The 24,030-nt window shown below is 35.1% G+C and overlaps 1 non-coding gene across 1 annotated transcript; it reads right to left on the minus strand.

Moving 5' to 3' along the window:
- Window positions 1–23,743: 23,743 nt before the first annotated feature.
- Window positions 23,744–23,850, minus strand: LOC111893618 (small nucleolar RNA R71). Its single transcript, XR_002850923.1, has one exon. It is a non-coding gene; the product is annotated as a small nucleolar RNA R71 (small nucleolar RNA).
- Window positions 23,851–24,030: the final 180 nt, after the last annotated feature.

Genomic DNA, 24,030 nt, shown 5'->3' on the forward strand with positions numbered 1-24,030 from the left:
TGATATCTTTCCAAATAGATCCCGAGAATTCCTCCCAAATTCCAAGTTGAGTCTCGTATCAACTTAATCCTTGGAACTACCCCCGTAGCCAACCTCCGTATCGTTTTGCTCCAGCAGAAATGTAGGAGTTATCCAGTCCGCTTAATGAGTTGACTGTCACAACCGATATCCTCTTTCCCGAATAGATGACTTCTTCGATAACTTCAGGGAGCCAGCTACTCTTCCAAGATATACCTTAGGTCAAGACACCATCAGCTACGAGTTCATGTTTCAAAGACAACATTCAGGACTCGATATAATCACTAAGAGTTCTTATTGATACCCTTCTGTTAAACCATTTTCCCCCGGTCAAGTAGTAGGCGATGAAGACACACGCTTGGATCCTCTTAAGATCGAATCAATAGAGAATTGGTCGGAACGGAAGACACCCATAGAAAGCTTCACTAGATTGATAGAAGAGTTATGCCTATATACAACATAAACCTCTGGAATTCAAGGCTGGAGATCGTGCCCTGTTAATGGTCTCACCCTGGAAAGACATGATGCACTTTGTGAAGCACGGAAAACTTAACTCGTGGTACATTAGACCCTTCGAGATTCCCGTTAGGATTGATTCCATAGCCTTCAAACTCCAAGTACTTTCAGTACTTAGCAACGTTCATCCTGTACCTTGCGCCTCTATTCATAATGAATATATTCCTGATAAAACCTTAGAAATCCCTTCTAGTGTGACCGAGAACATCGATATACCCAAACTTTCTGGACGAACCAACTAAGATCATAGACCAAGTAATCAAGCGTATAAAACCGATTCCCGTCCCGTTAGTGAAGGTTCCAAGCGAGAACCTGAATTCACTTGGTAGCGCGAAGACTCGATACAGCAGACACATTCGAATTCTTTTCCATAATCTGTACCTTCATCTTTGAATTTCGGGACGAAATTCCCTCTAACGGGGGGATAATGTAACAACTCGAAATTTTGTTCCCTCGCCGTAACCGTTTCTTTAATAAAACTCGTCTTAAGCGAATTGTTCCGATTTCGTCTTTGAACTAGGTCAATTAAGTTAAAACTTTTATTTTGACCTTGAAAGTATCCAAACATGTTGGAAACATGTGAAAACAACACAAACTAATAATTAGAAAAAAAAAAATAGTTTCGACCATATCGGGTAACGACAACTTAATCGGGTGTGACCCAAAGCATCGATTAACGTCGGTATCGAGTAGTATTCCACTGTGTATCCAATTCAAACCATATTTAATGTGAATTAAGACTCCTTTGGAGCCTTTTCACTCTCTCTCTAACCTCTCTCCTCAAATCCAACTTGTTGATCCAAAAATCATCCATTTCAAGCCTCAAAACACCAAGGTAATCATCCTAGCTCCTAGTATAACATCCTTAGCCTTCATTTTCATGTTCAAATCATGGAATAGGACCAGAAACATGTGTTTACGGCCTTGGAACAGCCTTAGGCCGTGAACACATGTAAATGGGGTTTTTGAGCCTTAAAACCCATCCAAATCAACATAGGAGCTTAGATATGCCTTAAGGACTTATTGGATTGGACTTAGGACACCTTAAACTCAACATTTGAGGAGTAAACATGATTTTACTGCCCAAGAACAATCTTGGGCCCTAAACTCATATACATGGGTAGTAAACTCCTTTTTGGGTGTTAAAATGCAACTTACACACCTCATAAGCCTTGGAATAAATCCTAGAACCAACCAAAAATTATTTGGGGGCCTTAAACATAACCAAAACCCTTCATTTGAGAGTTTACAGCCATAGCACATGCTCTAGGGCCGTAAACTCCTAAATATGTGTCATTTGATGCCCTAAACTCACCCCTTGGCTTGTAAAATTGAGTAAAATCATTTGTGATAAATCATTGGCCTTCAAAACACTTAAGAATGATGTGGGTGAGAGTTTACGGCTGTAAACACTTAGTTTACTACCGTAAACTCATCTATTAGTCCATATATTTGATTTATCCCCTTTCAAATGCCCTAGAACCAAACCTAGCAACACCTCTAAAATGTTACAAGGCCATTTAGCAATTAAGAACACCCACCATGAGTTTACAGCCGTAAACTCATGGGGATGTGGTGTTTAGGGCCGTGAACACTCCTTAGAGTTTACTCTTGAAGAGTAAACTCCATATCCTAGCCATTCATGTCCAGAAACGTCACCCGGGTCACTCCAAACACTCGATATGAAGTGTTTTCGCGTCTTGGAATGTTTAAGTGTATCTAATTAGTGAATTTAAATTTAATTAGATGTATTTGTGTATTATTTAATATTATATAGGAACCTCGCTCGTATTCAAGCCTCGATTCGACGTTTAGCATCCTAGTCGTCACATTCCACGTTCGGTGAGTTTATACCCCTACCCTTTTTCAATGATTTTTAAATGTTTTCAGGGGGGTGGGGGAGAATACAAGCAAAAGTACAAGAATATCTTGTACTTAAATTCATTATTTCATTTAAATGGTTTCATTACTTGCACACTTTTAAGAATTGGAAACCTATTAACAAACTGTTTTAACTTGCAGAATTGTTTGTTAAACGATTTCAATTCTTATTATATACCATTATGTTGTATACTTCACAATTGATTGTTCACACTTATATTGATAGAGATCATAGAACATTTGTAACGTCTGTAATAAAACACCCTAGGCTCGAGTGTAAAGGATCGACACCATTAGAGATCATAAAACATTCGTGATGTCCTTAATAAAACACCTACGCTCGAGTGTAAAGGACAGGCACCATTAGAACTTAGTTAGTCATAGATACTACTTCCCTTAGGCACGAGAAGTAATGAGTAATCTTAAAAATTGGAGACACGTCCTCTGTAACACTTCCTTGGCACGAGAGAGTGGAGGACTAACCCTGTAACCAGAATCTCCAGGAGGGATAACGTGACTTGACTGTATAGATCTATACGAGACTTACAATCCCGCACCTGGCTGCTAGCTACAGCCGAACCGAAAGGTTCAAGGGTGACGAAATTCATAAAAAGGATACTGGCCTTGGCCCGAGTCATATCTAGTCAGAAGTATGGTTAAGGACTCGCAATCAAGATTATGAACATTTTACATTTAGTTATTAGTTTTATGTACGCAATAAAACTAATGTACATTTAAGGATAATTAGACATTCTGGAGACTTCACACACACACATTCAGGACAACATGGGGTTTTCCTATGGATAACATTGAACATAATCGGAACCGGTAACAGTTCGCACACACAGAATAGGTAACAGTTCACACACACACATGTGGGAAAATATAGGATTTTCCTGAGTAACAGTAGTATGTAACCAGAAACAGGTAACAATTCAGATAGTTAAACTTTACAATTCACAAGAACAATCATGGTTTTCAATCTATATTTTCATGTATATCAAACTATCTTGTATCTAGTAGGGGATGTTAGTCCCATGGTTTTCAAACTACTTTCCATCTACAATTCACGTATATCAAGGTAGTTTACATCTAATTCGGGATAGTAATCCCATGATTTTCAATATATAGTTTTGTGTATTAAACTATACTCTGTGATATTCAATTGATCTTGTATGTAAGAAAATATGGGATTTTCTTGTTTAACCACTTTTTCAGGAAACTAAAGGAACTCGTTCTTTTCACGAAACAAAGCGCTTATGAACTCACCAGCTTTATGCTGATTTTTAAACTACTTGTATTCTCAGGTTCTCCTTAGACAGGTACCCCGCGTTCTTTTGCAGAAGACGGAGCATATGGAGTCACGTCTTTCTTTTGTTTAAACTTATGTATCTATGAAATTTGTACTACTTTACTTTTCAACTGATGTAACGAAATCTATGTAATGTAATGTTTTGTGCTTTACTTCGCTTACTATGTACATTGGTTATGATATTCCCATGAAGTCACCTCCGCCCCGAGACGTTTCCGCCTTCGGTTTCGGGGTGTAACAAAATTGTTAGTTATCCTAGTATAAAAGGGTAATACTTAAGTTATTTATATTATTACCTTTATCTTGTGACACATTCACATAACCGATGAAGTAAATTATATTTGAGTATCCTAGTACCTAAGGATACAGTTTCTTATATTAATAATAATAGTAGTACAGTCGGGTCTTGGTAGAAGGCTACTTTCAAAATAATCGGGTCTTGGTAGAAGGCTACTTTCAAAACAGTCGGGTCTTGGTAGAAGACTACTTTCAAAACAGTCGGGTCTTTGTAGAAGACTACTTTCAAAACAGTTAAGTCTTGGTAGAAGATTTCTTTTATAGGGATCATAGGGATGCCTAGGGCTTTCCAAACGCTTTCAACTACTTACAAACATTTTCATATTTATACGAACTTTCTTTCAAAACAATTTAAAGTCTTTCATTACAAGTTTTACAAATCAAAGACACATTAATACTTATGAATTCACCAGCTTTTTGGCTGATACTCGTTTTCAAAATAACTTTTATTCTCAGGTCTCAAATAGACAGGTACGACGATCAGGTTTTGTGAAGACGGAGCAGTTCATAGTCGTCTTTTATTTTGATTATTCATTATGTTGTCTTATATTATGAAAGAACACACTTGTAATTAAAATTATACTATTAATGCTATGGATGATGTTGTTGCTTGCTTACTACTTTACATTGTTGTGATACATTACATGACGTCGTCCGCCCCAGAACATTTCCGTTGTTCATGGTTTTGGGGTGTGACACTAGATGATCAGGCGATTTGGCTATTGGGGTAGCTCCAGGAATCATCTTGACTCTGAACTCGATTTGGCGTTCTGGTAGCACTCCAGGAAGGTCTTCGTGAAAGATGTTCGGAAAATCATGTACCTCAGGAATGCTCTTTATGTCTTTCACTTCCTGAGTTCTGTTAACCACATGTTCTAAGAACACATGGTATTCCTTTCGTAAGTACTTTTGGGCTTGGATGCACGATATGATAAGAAGGTTCGTGTCTGGTTTGTTGCCATAAACGACTAAGGTTTCACTACTCGGCAGGGTAAGGCGAACGACTTTCTCATAAGATAGGATGCCTGAACGATGACGAATCAACCAATCCATGTCGATGATGACGTCGAAACTTTTTATTGAGACCGGCATAAGGTTGATTTGGAAAGAATAGTTATCTAGAGTGAGTGTGCGTCATATATATATATATATATATATATATATATATATATATATATATATATTGTCAGTGCTCTCAGTCTTGCTGTTAGCCATTTGCCATTTCTACGAAAAATGTTTATGTTAGTGTTTGTGGTTGTTGTTTGAGCAAGTGTTTAAATTTGTGGCTCACAAAACTCCTCTCTGCTCCACTATCAAAGAGTATGCATGCATAAGAGTTATTGAGGAGAAACGCACTCGTGACCATCGTGGGATCTGCCACAGCTTCTTCATGATCTATTGCTAGGATTCTCCCCACACCACTAGTATTTTCTGCCCTTGGACAGTTCCACTTGAAGTGCCCAATTTCATCGCACCCGTAGCATGCCTGGCTTCGATTATGTTTAAATCGGACATCATATGAAAAAGTTATGAATTTTTAACGAATTTTCTTATCCCGACCTTTTAAAAATATAATATTAAAAATAATTTATGAATTTGCCGACGGAATCTAAACGAACGTTGTAGATCGTAGTCTCACCTTCGCGTGGATATAAAGAACGTCGAAAACGGAGTTCGTATGAAGGAGATATGAATTTTAGAAGTTTATTTAAAATAAATATAAATTTAAATATAAACTCCCGGTATTATCCGAAGAAGAGTCAGCAGATAGGACTGAGGTACGCCCTGCGTACCCTCGTACGCCCCGCATACTCAAATCAAGGGCCTCGGTTCGTCCACGTCGCCCCTACTCCTCTATGCCCTCCCATCCGAAGTACGTAAGCGATGACGCCCCAGTACGCGCTGCATACCCTCGTACGCCCAGCGTACCGAGGCGGTTCAGCATCCCTATAAAAGGAATGCGAGGGTTCCGGGAAATTCACCCCATTTCTCTCATTTCTCTCACGATCTTGCCTCGTTTTCCATGCCCGCAGTACCCCGAAGCCCTGGTCATTCTGCTCAAGTCCCGAAAGTCAATTTTACTCCCGAGATTCCCGAGAATCCCGAGAAAAATCCGTTTCCCGAGACGAAACTCTGCTCAGTTTTCGTCACGCTTTCTTCAATCAATCAAGTGAGTTCATACCCCTACAAACACACTTTAAATACATTTTAAATGCTTTTTATACTCTTTTAAGGGGGGGAATACAAGTAAACACACGACTAAAATCGTTTGAAACATCGATCTTTTGCTATACTTTTCATACTATTGTTTTAACTATGTTATGAGGTTATTATCATGCAAAACACCTCACAACACAACTTTACCCCCTTGGGATACAATATGTTTTGTAAATAGAAATATGTTTTAATTATACGTTTACATACAAATACATCATATCAAGGGTAACATTCTTTACTAAATCATTTTATGCATTCAAAGAACTTATGATTTATGCTTTGTCAAACATTGTAAAAAAGGATAAACTTTGCATATAAAATTACTACTTTGATACAGACTTAGTTGAGAATCCGTGAGACGTGTACATCTTCAAATCATACCTTTTTGCTAAAAGGTATCGCTTCAAGTCCTGTCTATAACCAGAGTCTCCCGTTCGGAGAACGTGTCAGATGTGTATAGATCTATACGGGAAGTCATGATCCTACCCCCTGACTGTTAGCTACAGTCCGTCCTTTGGGGTGACAGTTTGTCATAATGCTACGACGCCTGAAGAACGTCGCTACAGGCATATTATGTTTAGTATGGTTATAAAACTCACTGAATATACAATTATTATAGTACTTTTGACTAATGAATGAGTAGCTACTACAGTTATTCATTATCCAACAAACTGAAATCTTCTGATAGGTTTATTATATAAATCTATGTTTAAAATTCTTCTCAAGCATGTGGATTGCTTCAAATTGTTAGTCTTGGACATTAAACAAACAACTAATAGGAAAATAAGGGATTTTCTCGGTACAATTAGTTGCAACTTATAACACGAACATTCATATGCATTTCATACTTTTATAAGAAAATAAGGGTTTTTCTTGGAAAATACAACAAATCATATCTCAACTATTAGGGAAAATATGGGATTTTCTGGATCTAATACATTCATTTTCAACACAACGAATTATAACTCTTTATATTTGAAATACTGCGTTTTCTGGAAAACATACACGAACTTTCGAATGGCGTACATTTTCACAAAACACTACTCATGAACTCAACAACTTAATTGTTGACACTTTTTCTTTGAAATAACTTGTATTCTCAAGGAACCGCTAAGCAGATTTGGAAATCAACTTTTGGGGATTAACGTGCTGACGTTAATTACTTCTTTTGAAAGATGTTTATGTATTTAACTTTTGAACATGTAACGAATACAATTATGTAAAAATTTTGGAAACTTTAATATATATGGTGGTGTGTACTTTCCTTTCTATGAACTGTTATGATACTGAATATGACGTCCTCCGGCCCCGAACGTTTCCGCCGTTCTGGTTTGGGGGTGTGACATGCAGGTCCGGCTGTAGCTAGCAGCAAGGTGTAGGATAGTCAATCCAGTATAGATCTATACGCAAACTCACACTCTCCCTCCAAGAGACTTTGGCTACAACTCGGGCCATGACATTTAAGGCATGCTCCGATACAATGGATCATAATTATTAACGTATTCATATATATGTAATGAAATGAACTTTTCTAGCTGTAATGTACGTGCTCTCTACCTAGCAAGTATAGTAATGTACTCGTTCTAGTATCATTATATATGTTCTCTTTCTAGTATAGTTGTATATGTTCTTCTCTAGTATAGTGGTATATGTTCTTCTCTAGTATAGTTGTATATGTTCTTCTCTAGTATAGTTGTATATGTTCTCATAGTATAGTTGTATATGTTCTCATAGTAATAAGTATTGACTCATGAATGAACTGACTCATAGTATGATAATGTGTTCTAGTAATAGTTCTAGTATCTTCCTAAACCACCCCTGTGGTAGTTTACTAGTAATCTAACTGGTAAGTATGAACATGGATGTATACCCTTGCTACCCAAGGGCATGGGATGAACTGGAAGGCCCTTTATGACTATATATGTACATATGTTATATAACTAATATTTAAACGACCTTGGGACGAGTACTCGATATCCCACCAGACCACATCTCAAGCGCGAAAAGGAAATAGGGTGGATAGCCTTCCTAAGTCTTTTAAACATTTCTTATATAACTATACATATAGAGGCATGCAATTTATAATATAAAAGCATAAATAAGTTTTGTAACACCTTTGAACATAATTATTATCTTAAGAGAAGATCAACTTGATGTCAATCGATAAAACAGTTTGAAGTGAAAACAGTTTGAAGTAAAACGATTTGGTAATAGCTTGGAGTAAAACGGATCGGAGTAAAATAGTTTAAAAAGGATCATACAGTGTAATGAACAGTTTAATAAGGATTTTTAAAAATATAAAACATTTAAGAAAATCATTTGAAGAACCTGTTTGGTAAAACGGTTAATGTGTAGTAAATCATTTGAATGCTGCATATTAATCATATGTGATTGATATAATAACTTGCATAATTCTACTTATTAATCACATGTGATTGACATAATAACTAGCATGATTCTACTTGTACCCCCCCCCCTAAAACATTTAAAAGGAGTTTAAAGCATTAATTAAGGGGTATGGACTCACCTGCAGTAAGTGATTGGAATTGAACGGACTGTTATCGTAAGGAGGGATCGGACAAGTGCTTGGTGTCAAGTGAAGACTTTAGACACCACAATGATCCTAATTACATATGAAGAGATATGTATATAAATAATTAGTGATTAAAACACTAGTTATACAAGTATAAGCATTTTAATGCGAGGAAAACACTTTTGGTCAAGTGCTTGGAGGCAAATGGGTTGCAACAAAGGAGTGCAATGCCTCTAATGGGAGTTTATGGTCAAATGACCATTTTTTTGGAGTTTACAGCCCAGGGGAGTAAACTCCTGGCTGTAAACTCTCTTTAGGGTAACTAAATGAAGCCTAACTTTATTAAAACTCAAGTGGTGAAGAGTTTCTAGTCTTAAACAAGTGTTTGGGTGGGTTTAAGGCCTTAAAATGGACTTGCTTGATGTTCACGGCCTTGGGACCACTCCCCGATGAGTTTATGGCTGTAAACTCATGGTAAGGAGTACAATTGATATTTTGAGGTTCCTAACACTTCAAGGTTATGATATATGTTGGGTTCTAGGCATAAGGAAGGAATTAGGGTGTCATTTGACCCCTTTATAGGGGTTTACGACCCAAGAACTTGTCTTGGCCATAAACTCCTCAATACTTGTGATTCCTTATGTTTTCTAAGCTATAAACACTTTAGGGTACATGTATAAACTCAAACCTAAGCCTTAGGAAGTGTTTGTGGCATCAAAACACCCCTAACTTGTGTTTTCGGCCCATGAACCATTTGGCCATGTGTTTGCGGCCGTGAACACCCATAAGTGCTGGTATTTTGATTGTTTTGGGTCCTAGACATATCAATGTAATGTGCTATGCTAGTCTCTTGGCTCAATGAAGGCATTTAGGGCATTTTGGCAATCTAAAATGGAGTTCACGGCCCAAGAACTTCCTTGGCCGTGAACTCACTTTCACCTTTGATTCTTAATTGTTTTGTGGACTAAACATTGTAATGAAGGCTTCTAGTTTGAGTTCAAAGGCTTTGAGGGTCATTGGGACACTTTTGGCCCTTAAAATGGAGTTTACTCCCCAAGTGTTCTTGGGCGGTAAACTCCCAAATCTTGGGGTTTTGGCAGGATTTTGATGTTATAAACTACAATCTAAGCTATATTATATAACTAGATCAAAGTACTCATAATTTGGGATAAAAACCCGAAGATCCGTGAGAGAGAATTTTGACTTTTCTCTAAATGGAAATGTAACTAATGAACCAATATGGTTCAGTTTTCTATATATAGTCCTGGGATTTTCGGTAGAAAATTTTTTTATTCCCGGAATGAACTCTAATATCTTAGAGTATTGGAATAACAGTGTTGCACAAAACCCTGGTGCATCCACTCTCCTGATATCTCCTTAAGTGTAAATCCTGAAAAACTGCCAAACTTATACTCGAAGTCTGAATTTTCACTGTAACTGTTCTACTTCTATTGGCTTCAAATGGTTTGTACATAATGGAAATTTTGGGTTGTCACAGACTCGGTGGATGGCTGCTCTCGCTTGTTTGTCGTTATGAGCAACTCGATGTACTAATGTAGGGAGGGATCTGTCTACTTAGCCTCCCTCGTTAAGGTTGTAAAAGCTTTGGTCCCCATTATAGGGAAGTTGTTGACCCTGTTCATGACTCCACCCCTCTAAGTTCGTTGCCCACTGAGGTGTCGGACCTTGGAAGTTCTGTAAACGATTGGGATTTTGGGCAACATGAGGTGGATCATAGACTTCTGGTTCCTACTCAGAGTCTTATTGAATATCCTCTTCATCTTCTTCCTCGAAGTCTTCTTCTATTGGAGCTACAAGCTCGTCCTCTGGTTCCTCTTTGAGCCATCCTCCATTCCCCTTATTAGGAAAGTACGGGTCTCCCAGTAGATGAAATCCAACCATTATATCTACTTGATAATAAGGGTGTAAGAGATATTAATAAATCTATAGCTGGTGTTATCGTTCTATAAATACTCCTATAGTATATAAATTTATGTTAAGTTCTAGTGTTCCTTTGTAGTGAGAGTTGGTAAGTTTTTTGACTTGTTACAATACCATAACCATTCCTAGGCATATGCTAATCACCTCTCGAATAGATATAGTTGATCAGGCTATCTCAATCCCAAACATAATTATATATATCCCAAGGTTTACTCGTGTTGTTCAACAATCATAATACTTTTGTTTTGTTCTAGCTATAATAATGATCAAGTATGTATGCATGTATGTTAGTATACTTTTTTTTTATAAAAGTAGTTAGATTTTAAAATTATACTTTTATTCAAAGCACTTCAGCCCAATAGCATTTATAGTTGTATATCTTTTTATGGTTTGATAAACTTAGTTCACTATAAACAATGCTCTAATACCAATCTGTCACACCCCTAAACCAGAACAACGGAAATGTTCGGGGGCAGAGGACGTCATGTATAGTATCATAAGAATTTCATAATAGTAATACAAGCAACAACATCCATTGCATTTAAAATAGTTAATACATGTATGTTCTGTGTATTGTTTATATGACACCAAAAATGGATAGCAAAATAAAAAGCAGAGTCTTGAATAGGCTCTGTCTTCTCAAAAACCTGGGTGAGTGTACTTGTCTACTGGTTCCCTGAGAATACAAGTTATTTTGAAAAGAGAGTATCAACATTTAAGTTGGTGAGTTCATAAGCATTTAGTATTTGAAGTTTGTGTTTGTTCCATGAAAATGTTAGTATGTTCCACAAAAAATCCCATATTTTCTCTATTTAAATGAAAAACAGTCTTAGACCTTAAGACCAAAATGTTTGTATAAGTTTGTACTCCGAAATAGTGTGTGAGTGTGTTTTCCATAAATGTATGTTTTCTTTGATAGAAAATAGTGTGTTGCACTTATATGAACTCTATATTGTAATAGTTCTAGAAAGTAATGAAAGGTAGTCCTATTACTTAAAATAAAAACACTGAAGTAATGTTTGTTTTGTAAACAAGAATGTTTTAGTTAATATTTAATGTGAATGAGTTTATAACCATGAAAAACTGACTAGTGTACTACTCGACGTTCTTCATTCATCGAAAAGTTATGACATTTGTCACATGTAAACCTGTCGGTCCAACTATAGCTAACAGCCGAGGTGCGGGAATGTCAGTCCCATATAGATCTATAAATAAATTCACGCTCTCCCTCCAGGAGACTCTGGTTTTATCTTAGCATGAACCTTACTAGGTACCATGAAGTAGTATCTTACATTCTAGTATTAACTCGTTTATGTATAGTGTGTATATGTTTCTCTTGTTCTTCTAAATGAATAATGTACTTCTAATGAAAAGTAATTTGTACTTATGTATTGATTCATGTAATGTATTGTTTGAACTAGATAATACTGTGAATGGATCTCAAAACTATACCAATTTTAGTTTAAAAATGTTATGTTTCTATTGAAATGATTAACAATGTTATTGAAATAAATTTAATACTAATATATATACTTGGCATGTATAATTAAGGTTTAACTAACAGTCAGACCGGTGATCCTACCCTAAGCCCACAACCAAACAAGGAATAGGAGTCAAGTCACGAGCAATGTTGGGTCAAAATATGGTTTATACTTTACTTTTCTGGGCAATTGAATTTTCTGTAATATTTATGAATTTATGGTCTAGTTTACGGCTAACTTTACGGCTGTAAACACCTTACGGTCGTAAACTCATTTACGGCCCATGTGTTATCCGGCCCATATTCTAAGTATAAATAGAGGTGTTAGGGTGAGGAGTAGGGATCGATGAACCCTAGAGAGTTTACGGCCAGAGAGAATAAGGAGCTTTTATGTGTGTGTGAATCTTTTGTATCCGGATCTTCATTCATATCAATACAAACAAAGATTCATATTATTCTTCTTCTCCTTCTCTTCTTATTGTGATCTGGCATCATCCGTTTGATTGCGATTCCGCACCATCAAACAGATCTGATTGATACACAGGCGAATTTAGGGACTTACAATTGGTATCAGAGCCAAGTTGTATCAGTCAATTTTGTTAGATTTGGAGCATTATTTGATCTTATTTTCGAAATATTCTTGCGTTTTTGGATAGATCTTTGAAAAATAAGGGGGGTTTGTTCTTCATGCTTTTCATAAAAAAGTGATTTTAATCGAGTTTTGGAGCTTCGAAGTCGAAAAATCGGTGTTTTTGGTCGGAGTTTACGGCCGGCGGCTAGGGTTTCGGATTTCACGGCCGGAGCTTATTGCCGGAAACAGTTCACGGCCGGCGGCTAGGGTTCCGGAGTTTGCTGCCCGAGGATTCACGGTCCGAGCTTGCGGCTCGGAGTTTATGGCATCGGACTCGGACTCGGTGGTTTACAGCCTCGCTCAGCAGCATCGTCCTCGCTTAGCTCCTTGGCCTCGCAAGCAGCAGCCTCGCAAGAACCAGCCTCGCTTCGCACAGATAAAATAAAATCAGAATTTCGGAGGAGCCGGGGATCGAACCCGGGTCTCCTGCCAACTAAACCTAGGGGCTTACCAATTCAGCTAGAAGACCGTTTGTTACTTACCTTCCAAATTTAATTCATAAAGCTTCTTTCTCGGTTCAAATTTCTCATTTTTTACACTTTTAACCCCAAAACTCAATTTCTTTTAATTCTAAATTCTTTTTTCATCCAAAATAAAAAATAATAATAATAATAATAATAAAAATAATAAATAAATAAATAAATTAAATTAAATTAAAATTAATAATTAAAATTATATTTTAATTTTTGACTTTTATTTTTTTGACTTTTGATCTTAAATTTTGATTTTGACTTCCAAGTTTGACCTTTGACTTTAAACTTTGACTTTTTCGTTTAATTTTCAAATTTTCAAATTTAATTTTTCGATTTTACTTTTATGTTTGACTTTTGAGTTTAACCTTTTAAATTTGACTTTTAAGGTTGACTTTTGAGATTTATAATCAAAGGGTTTGACTTTTAAGTTTGATTTTGGCTTCTAGTTGTACTTTTTAATTGATTTTAAGGTCTACGAGGGAGTTGAAAACATGAAAGAGAGTCGTCAGGATATGTTAAGACAAAATTTCAACATATTCGATTATGTCCCTGGAGAAACCCTGGAAGATCAGTTGCAGCGATTTACTACACTTACTACTGAAATGAATATAGCCGGGATCTTCTTGACTAAGTCCGAGATAAACAAAAAGCTGCTAAATTCACTTCTAAAATCGTGGGATATGAATGTAGCTGTCATCAAGAAGACAAAAGATCTCAATCGTCTTAGTATTGCTGAAGTAATTGAAGAGCTTGACGCTTTTAAGAGTTTTGTAAACCTTCCGGTCAATGAAGTGTCATGTTCTCATTCATGTGAAGTTTCATGTTCTCAATCATGTGAAGATACAATTAAATTTCTTCGGGATCAAATTGATTTATTTAAAAGATAAGTTGAGGAACTGAGATATGAAGGATATCAACTCAGGAAAGGACAGAAACCCTTGAAGGCTGAGTTAGAAGCAAAAACCAAGGACTTTAGGAAACTTCAGGAAGAGTATAGCAACAAGTGTGAAAATTATGATTATGTTAAGAGACAACTTGCTGTTGTAACTGAAGAACTTGACGCTTTAAAAATTAAGTGTGGAAAAACTGATGTCAGTTTCAAAAATTATACTGCATCAAGTCAGACAGTCGAGTCCTTATATGAAACCCAATTAAAATTCAAAGAAAATCAAAACAATGGTCTAGGGTATAATAGTGTACCTCCTCGTTATAATCATAACTACACATCCATCCCTATGACACAGGATGAAACTGACAGGGAGCCACATCTTCGATACGGCAAACGAGCTGGATTTGTGTCAGGAGGAGTTATTAATATTGAAAATACTAATGATTCTACTTCATGTGCAGGAAAAGTAGCAGAAGATGAGAACAAGGAGAAAACCATTGAGCAAACCAACATCTCCTTGAACTCTAAATTTGTTGCTTCAAATCAACCTTCTGTTGGTAAATACTGGCCACCAATCCCAGCGAAACAGAGTGCCTATTACAAGTGTGCATCTGGGAATAGTAAGAGACAAGGCAAGGATACGCCACCAGGGGCAGGAATAAATAACTTTACAGTGAAGAAAAAGACTTGTTTTCACTGTGGAACACCTGGACACATTGCCAGAAATTGTCCTAATCGTGCATACGTTCCGTACTATGCACAAGGATGGAAAAACACGCCAAGTGGGAGATACTTCAAAAGAAACCCTTCCAGGTCACGTTCAGACAATGGTGACTAGAACGCACACAAGGCCAAGAATCAAACCCACAAGGCAAAGAATCCGAATCCCAAGGGAAAGAAGGAAATGTCGGCCAAGAAGTCCAATCCAAGAGATGCTCCGGTGAAACAAAGACCGGTTAGGTCAAAGTCATCTCGGCAGCCGACTTCAAGTTCCGAATCAAGTGCCGAGGCACCCATTGGATCGAAAAAGAAATGGGTTAAACCCAACTACCAATGGGTACCAAAGGTGAAAACTCCCAAATCATCTAATGACTCTAATATTTCATCGTCTTCTGTTTGTGACAAGCAGGATATGTCATGGGAGAAGGTATCGTGCATTGATGACAAAGGTCGACCCAGTTTCAAAATGGACTGGGTTCCAAAGACCAACCGATCCCGCTCTGTGTCGGAGCAGCCATGGAGGCATATCATCATACTTTGGTTTGTTGGTAGTGGCTGTTCCAGGCACATGATAGGAGACATCTCTCAACTGTACAACACTCAGAACATTGTTTGGGAGAATGTGTCCTCTGCGGGAAGGGAAGAAAAGAAGTGATCACTCACAGGGTTAGTTCTTAATGACATGAAGAATTTTCGGATCTGTTATGAGATTATGCGTATTGTTCTCAGACCTTCTGAATGCAGATTCAATCAGTGAATTACGGTTTGCGTTTTCTTCTCTATACTCCTGAGTTTTTCTTAAGCTGATTCACTTTAAAGACTAATTTTTGTTTTAGGATAGTTTAAATTTGCGCATTTACTTTCGTTTCTCTCCTATGCACAAATTTAGAGGGAGAAATAAAAACAAAACAAAAATTAGAAAATTTAAAAAAAAATCCAAAAACATTAGAAAATCAGAAAATCAAAAATATGGTGCTAATCGAATGTGCTTGCAGGAGATGTTTTAGGAAGTGATATTATCAAGTGATAACAGGCAACCTGAGTCTGCGTAACGTACCCAAAGTTGAAGGGTCTATGCTCTGGTTTGATGCGTCAGTAGGCACGAAAAAATTTAAATGGACATGACTACGCAGAGTTGAACTTAGGAAATTTATAGACTTGACAAATCTTGACCTAGTTAGATACGTTCAGCCTGACAATACGACGCTCGGATAGGTTGATCAGGGAGATATATATGGGAATCTACTCGTCACATTAATTGAACCCGTACTTGGAACCGTGGTTTAACTTTTCCTCGATGTGCGGATTCTATCCTTAATTCCGATTGGATGGGGCGACTGGTAAATTCCGATAAATTAGGTCTGTAGAATATCATTTTCTTTCTTTCCGTCTGTTAGTCATATGTTGTCTCCTTTGCGTGACTTCCAATCCAACCTGGTACACAACATATGCAACTCTATTTCTCTGCAGGCTATATATGTGAAATACTTCTTATCTGTTAGCCATATGATGTCTCCTTTACGTGACTTCTAATCCGACCTGGTACACAGCATATGCAACCTTCTTCTTCCCAACACCTCTGAAGTAGTAAGTAATAGAATTTTGAATCTATCCTCTCTCTGAATGGTTGTCTGCTCACCCAGTGTAACGAGTACTCTGGAAGTTCTTGATGGCTGGGGCATATCAGGAAGCGGGAAACACGTTCTAGTACAATTAAAATTGAACACTCAAAGATTGTCTATAGATCTAGCTGCTCAATTTAGGTGGACAACAATATCCCTGGTCGTCGTCAGACGAATGGTCCTTAAGGTATAGTATCTAAGGAATTAGGATCAGATATAATTTTTAAGAACTTAAGTTCACCTTGTCTTGTATCAAATAGTATGTCCTAAATCAGTCACAATTTTTCATGTTTAAGTGGACAACAATACCGACGATCGAGCAGACAAAGATGTGAATATGAAAGGTACCGACAAGTGAATAAAGGCCGTCTAAAAACTTTGATCCCAAATCACTCTTAAAGTTAGATATCAATTTTATTTTTGTTAAATTTGTCATAGTTTCTTCTAATTTAAATATTAGGGGAAAATTAAAAATTAAAAATAATGAAAATAAAAAATAAAAAAAACAAAGAAAAATCAGAAAAATTAAAAATCCAAAAAAGTGTTATTTCTGTTTTGTTTCTTGTTCAGAAAAATCAAAAAAATCCAAAAATATTTTGTTTCCATTTTAATTTGTGTGCTAAGTTTTCTTTTACTTTTGTTTTGTCTAGAAAAAAGATTTCAGGAATAGATAAGACTCATGGAGTTTGTGTTGAAGATTTCTGAGCCAAAGGCTTCGTTCATGAGCATCGAAGAATTCTCATTCGAAGGAGCAAGAAATGAAGGTTATTCTTTCAAATTCAATCTTTCAACCGCATAAGCAAGGTGAAGCAGAAATTAAAGATTATGTGACGGATTGCATTGAAGCCTCCTCAATCAGTCTGCTGCTATCGTTGTACCTGAAGTGATCCAGAAGATTTGTTCTCTCTGAATATTCTCAAGCTGAAAGTGCCATATGTTCAATGCCAAATTCTGAAGAAAACCTCAAGTGCTCAAGATGAAGTGATTCATTGAAGATTCATATGTTCATCCTGATGCTATGAAGAAATCGAAGGTTAAAGCTAAAGCCAAGCTCTCATTGAAGATTCACAAGAAGAGTCAGCTACTTTTTAGGGGAGCTTGTTGCGTCAATTAAGAAAAGAAAGCTATAAACCAAGGGGGAGATTGTTGGGTCAAAATATGGTTTATACTTTACTTTTCTGGGCAATTCTATTTTTCTGTAATATTTATGAATTTATGGTCTAGTTTACGGCCGTAAACACCTTACGGCCGTAAACTCATTTTACGGCCCATGTGTTATCTGGCCCATATTCCAAGTATAAATAGAGGTGTTAGGGTGGGGAGTAGGGATTGATGAACCCTAGAGAGTTTACGGCCAGAGAGATAGAAGAACTATTGTGTGTTAGTGTGTGTGTGTGTGAATCTCTTGTATCCGGATCATCATTCTATTCATTAATACATTGAGATTCATCTTATTCCTCTTCTTCTTCTCTTCTATTTTATCTGACATCATCCGTTTGATTGGGATTCAGCACCATCAAACAGATCTGATTGATACACAGGCAGATTAGGGACTTACAAGCAATAGTCCTAAGTCTGTTAAATCCTAATTATACATAAAGATATATATATATATATATATATATATATATATATATATATATACATATATATATATATATATGAATATGATTTGATAAAAACAAAAATTTAAGAGTTTGAAAACAATTAAAGATATATATGAATATGGTTTGTAATCGCATGTAAGTGTTAACACAACTATTTTGTGTTTTACTTGTATTCTCCCCCTAAAAGCATTTAAAAATGGTAAAAGGTAAGGGTATGAACTCACCTTATGTGAGTGTTCGAGTGAAGATATGGTGTAGTAGAGTTAATTCCACGAGTTAGAACGCGTAACAAAAACTGAGTCCTAATAGCATTTCATGCAATATATATATATATATATATATATATATATATATATATATATATATATATATATATATATATATATATATATATATATATATATGTATGTATATGATTAGTGAAAATAGTGGTAAATATGATACGAAATAGCCTAAAAAAGTAAGAATCACTTACAATTAGGGTGTTAGAATGGAATCGTGAGGGTGATAGGTGATTTCGGTCACCTTTGGGTTTTCGGTCACTTGATGATCAAGTGGTGTTTTTAGTGTTCTTGGTGAAACCAAGAGGAACAAGGTGTTTTCGTTTGTGTTTAGAGAGATGGAATGATGATTGCTTGATGGAATGAAGAACACTTGAAGAACTCCGTATGATCCTATGAAGAGTCATGTAATTTTCGAATGATAGTTGAGAGAGAATGGTGGTTTTCAGTTATGTTCTTGAGAGGGAAAAAGAGGTGTTTTCGGCTAGGAGGTGTGATAATGAGGTATTGATTTCGGTCCCCGTGTATATTGTGACAACCATCAAAATTCGAGTCGGTTATAGATTTGAATAAACTTAGTTGCACATATAGGCACGACACATACTAGGCTTTGTAACTAGATGCTAAGTTATAACCTACTAAAAACTAGGAAACAAGTAGAATCGATGGATAATGTACTTAGATTTCACATTGTTATGTGAATTCTACAACTACTTAACTGTAGAGACTATCCATATTCGGGTCATTCCTTGGTTTGAACAACATTTCATGAATCATATACACACATCATTCACTTGACCTATGAGTAGAAATTAGGTCAAAGTCTCATAGAAACTTAAGTCAAAGTTGAAAGCTAGGACTAGTATACTTGATTCCTCAATTTCGCTTGAATCTTGGAATCACTACATAGAATGTCAATAAACCGATAAAATAAGTTACAAACATTCTTTATAACTATAAAAGAGTTATAGTTCCATAAGATAAATTGAAGTCTCAAAGATTCTATTGATTTTGATATCCAAAGATTTATTAAATCTCAAAACCCTAAAAGCCCTAAAACCAAAATTTTATAAAATTTAACATCAAGAATTCTATAAAAATATTTATGAACCTTATAATATTATCTTAAAATAATTAAATTCAGGGAATACGATCAAGAAAATAAAAGTTTGGGTTATTAACATTTAAGCTTATTTTTAAGAAATAAAAATTAAGAGTTTGTAAACAAATGTTGATTTAATGTGCATATCTTATAAAAATTTGAAACTTTATAAAATTTTTGAAGGGATTTAACGAAAAAATAAATAACTGTAAGAGAGAGGGGATCTTTTTCCTCTTAAAAATTTGTCCTCCCTCTCCCATTATATCTATTCCCCAAAAATTAAATCATTTCCTTTATCCTACACTCAACCATCTTCTTCACTTCTCTCTCTCTCTCTCTCTCTCTCTCACTCACTCTTCAAGTCTCCAACACCATTTTCTCTCTTCCTCTCCCTAAGAACCACGAAATTTCCCAGAAAACAAACCCAAGAACACTCCTCAAACTTGAAATCTTCATCATATTGTGGTGTTCTTGAAGGTAAAATCGATTTCTACTTCACTTTTCCTTCAACTTTTGTTATTTTTCTTACACTTTCTTCTTCTCCTACTCCATTCAAGTGAAAGACCATGAACACATAAACATACACACACACACTCATAGTTTTATAATGATGGTGGTAGGATTTCATCCAAAAACAACATGCATGTTGTAAATGGTGAAATCCAATGACCTAAGCCTAAGTCAAGATCATGAAAATGCACTTTTCTACAAGTTTTGGTGGAAAATAACCACATGTACTCTAAGTTTTCTTTTAAAAACGATTTTTGAACATTTCAAACACATGATTGGTCTTCAAACCAACATGCATGTAATGATCTTCAAGCTTAGAGGCTTGATCATCAAAGTTTGTTGTTAAAAAACATTCAAATAGGTTCATAAAGGATTTATTCCTAAATAAATATCTAAAACTTATTTTTTGATCCAATCCAATTTTTCCCAGAATTCCATTAACAAAATGAGATGTTCCACAAATTTTAAGAAAATAATTGATTTTTCTCCAATTATTATAATTATTGAAATAAAATAGGGAAATAATTCATATAAAACACTTTCTGAGGTTTATAAATCCTAGGTAAATTCGTGGATGACCCCTAATGTGAATGATGACAGCTGAATGAGTTTCATCAATTTTTGTTACTGTTTACTATGGTTTTGAATTTTCTTTTTGTTTTGTTCAAATAAATCATAAAACCACTTTAAGGAATGTAAAAAGGGTATCTAATAATTTTCACATCTCCTACACCATGTTTAAGACTCAGAAGCATATTTTCAAAATTTTTCATAATACATTCCTATTTTTCCCTGATTTTTGTATTTATAATAGACTATTAATGAGAAAAATAGTTCTACTCATCTAAAATTCATGAAAATTTACCAGAAGATCTTATAATATATTGGAACTCTAAATAAGATTATGGATGAGTTTTATGTTCAGTATGCTATTTTCTTCTATTTTCTAAGTTTAAATACACTTAAATCCACAAAATTGAATTGCATTTGATAAAAAACACATTTGGTATTTTTCCTAGATTATGTACAATATAAATGAAGTTTAAAAAAAATTTGGTAATTTACTTTAACTATTTAATAATTATTCACCAATAAGATTATGGATGAGTTTTATGTTCAGTATGCTATTTTCTTCTATTTTCTAAGTTTAAATACACTTAAATCCACAAAATTGAATTGCATTTGATAAAAACCACATTTGGTATTTTTCCTAGATTATGTACAATATAAATGAAGTTTAAAAAATTTTTGGTAATTTACTTTAACTATTTAATAATTATTCACCAATTAATGGTTTTTTAAGAGGATAAAAAAAAAGAAAAATAGCAAGACTAATTGAAAAATATCTTTATATTTTTCACAATTTCTATATGTATAATAACAGTGTTATTAAAAGTTTAGGTAATTTTGGAAACTTGTTTCAATTTATTTCAATTTTTATTAAAAAAAATGCACAAAAATCATAAAATTTGGTTAAACACTCTAAAAATCCAATTTTATATTTTTCCCAGCTTCAAAATGTTCGATAACAGTAAATAAAAGAAGTTTGGGAAATTTTGGGAACTGTTTTATATTTATTTCAATTTTTATTAGAATAAACGCACAAAAATCATGATATTGGGTTAAACAATTTAGAAATCCATTTTTATATTTGTCCCAACTTAAGTATGTCTAATGGCAGTATTATAAAAAGTTTGAGAATTTTTATCATTTGGATGCTATTTTTCACGAGTTTATATTGTTATGAAGACTTAAAATTTTGGAAAAATAGTTAATCACATCAAAAATTCAAGGGAAAATTTCTTGGAGACCTCTACCGTATTTATAATGAAAATGAAAAGTTTGACGATTTTTGGAAACTATTTAATAATATTTTGGATTTTTTGGAGCTTAAAACACCTTTAAATGTGTTGAAATACCATTAAGTAATATTACAAAATCGGAAAAATTAATATCCAAAATTGTCTTGATCACATGAGTTATAAAATTTCACCATTTTAGAAAATTGTTTGAAACTTATCAATATTAAATTTTGACACAATATTGATATAATTCTATTGTAATAGTAGGTATATTACCATTAGATTTCGAGTAGAGACTCACTAGCGTATATCATTATTATAGGATTTGGTAGTGGTACAAGTGGAACTTAGATCAAGGCATCATTTGCATCATCCCAATGCATTGTGAGTATTCACGACTCCCCCTATTTTCGGTTTTTATGTTTTGGGGTGGGAAAGCATGTCCGAAAATTTGTTTATTGTTCGTTATCTTTAATTGAATCGTAAAAACTTGGTTGCTGTATTTTGCATATTGTGAGTATTCACCATTCCCCTATTTTTGATTTTTAAATGTTTTGGGGTGGAAAAGCATGTCCTAAACTATTTATGTTCGTTGTATTTATTTTGACTCGTATGAAACTTGGTTGCTATAGTTCGTATGTATGTGTATGTTACTTTAATTCATGAGGACTGTATCATGGTTAAGTCTCTGGAATCTCTCGACACAACTCATTAATTCTTTCGAGCCTATGGTTATTATGGATAGTGCTATCAGGAGGTAGAAAACTCCTCACTCGCACGATTCGCTTGAGTGCATTTTACCATTTTATTCACTATGTTTGCGATACACATAGTAGTCAATAGGGCACGATTCGGTCATTAGGCTTGGGTTGTGAACTCATGAATGGAAAATTGATGCACATACGAATCTTACATCTCATTTTAGCGACGAAACTTGTATACTCACTTTACCAACAAAACTTATATACTTATTTTAGCAACGAAACTTGTATACTCATTTTAGCAACGAACTTTTATTACTAAAAACTTATATAGTTGTTTTAGCAATGAAATTGTTTGCTCCGTGTAACAATGAATATTATTTCGATTCTTGAATACTCATTTTAGCAATATACATTTATTTATGGAAACTTTTACCAAAACTTTTATTATGATTATTGAAACCAGTATTATTTTTAATCTATGAGTACTCACCAACTATTTTTATAGTTGACACTCATTTTACATACTTTTTCAGGAATCATCTAGTAAGAGACACGTAGAGACACAACACTTATAAGAGCATTTGCATGTGTTGAATTTTAAATACATTGTAATTTCTTTTAAAAAGTTGTTCAAACTTATTGTAAATTTGTAATGATTTTTAGTACTATGGTTGGTGTTGTCTTTAAAGTTTTGCTATGAGACCCTTTATACTGCCACACCTCGTGTTTCCGCTTTAACGAGGTGTGACATATATATGGCCGAAAACATGATGGGACACCTTCGTTGGGAATGAAAAAACACTTAGGATCTCGTGCCAATGGATACAATTTAGGGGTTCTCAGTCAGGAACTCTACCCGAGAAGTAGTTTTAGGCCGAGAATAGTTTGTTGTCCGAAGAGTTTACGGCTGAAAGTGGTTTGCGGTCCGAAGGAGTAGTCTCGCAGTTTTGCGGCTGGAAAGGATTTTCAGTGCGAGGGTTTGGACTTATGCGAGGGTTTTTGGTGGGAAGGCTCCTATGCGAGACTTCTTGGTTTGACTGTTTTTAAATTCAAAATTTTACAACACTGTTAATAAGAGGTTTATGCATATCAAGATTATTAATCTAACTTTAATAAATTAACAAAACATACAAATTTGACTTTTATTTGACATGTTTGACTAAGAAAAATAACAGCTTGTCACATCTGCCCACCATAAAAGATATCTAAACTCAAGAAGGCAGTATCCCACTTTGAGCAATATCCGGGTGAGTCACTTTATGGGGAATGGGAGCGTTATAAAGGGTTACTAAGAAAATGCCCTCCAAATGACATTTTCATACAACAAGAAATGTCTATCATTTATGACGGGGTAAATGTCATGACAAGGCAACTCCTTGATTCTGGAGGATCAATTACTATGAAAAATCTGGGTGAACTAAAGGAGTTGATTGAAGAGTTCTCAAAGTATTATCGTGAATACCATAATCCAAGACATGATGTAGCTTAAGGAAT

Source organism: Lactuca sativa, chromosome 1 (genome assembly GCF_002870075.4).
Source record: "Lactuca sativa cultivar Salinas chromosome 1, Lsat_Salinas_v11, whole genome shotgun sequence".
Classification (NCBI taxonomy): domain Eukaryota; kingdom Viridiplantae; phylum Streptophyta; class Magnoliopsida; order Asterales; family Asteraceae; genus Lactuca; species Lactuca sativa.